Raw genomic sequence first — 535 nt, 5'->3', positions numbered from 1 at the left:
GAGGAAACCCATTTCGGCCGCTTGTACCCTGGATCTCGTTCTTTGGTCATGACCCACCCTTCATTACCATAGGTGAGGGTAGGAACAAACACTGACTGGTAGATTGAGAGCTTTTAGATCAGGGAGGCCGTTCCTTCCAATCATGCCTCTCCAAGTATCTCCATCATCACCCACGTGTGCGTTGAAGTCCCCCAGCAGAATTATGGAGTCCCCTACTGGAGCCCTATACTGGACTCCATTTGAGGTCTCCAAGAAGGCCGAATACTCCAAAATCTGGTGCATATGCACAAACAAGAGTCAAAGTTTTTCCCCCCTATCACCCGCAGGTGTAGGGAGCCAACCCTCTTGTCCACCGGGGTAAACTCCAACGTAGTGGCACTCAGCCAGGGGCTTGTGAGTATCCCCACACCTGCCCGACGCTTCCCATCCTGGGCAACTCCGAAGTAGGACAGAGTCCAACCCCTATCCAGGAGTACGGTTCCGGAACCGAGACTGTGCGTAGAGGTAAGCCCCACCAGATCTAACTGGTAGCGCT

General features: G+C 53.5%; 1 protein-coding gene across 1 annotated transcript in view; it reads left to right on the top strand.

The window, feature by feature from the left end:
* nbas (NBAS subunit of NRZ tethering complex) overlaps positions 1–535 on the top strand; it is a 185,629-nt gene that overhangs the window by 114,178 nt on the left and 70,916 nt on the right.

This window comes from Etheostoma spectabile, chromosome 18 (assembly GCF_008692095.1).
Source record: "Etheostoma spectabile isolate EspeVRDwgs_2016 chromosome 18, UIUC_Espe_1.0, whole genome shotgun sequence".
Lineage (NCBI taxonomy): Eukaryota > Metazoa > Chordata > Actinopteri > Perciformes > Percidae > Etheostoma > Etheostoma spectabile.
Note: the sequence above shows the minus strand (reverse complement) of the source record. Positions and strands in the feature narration are given on the sequence as shown.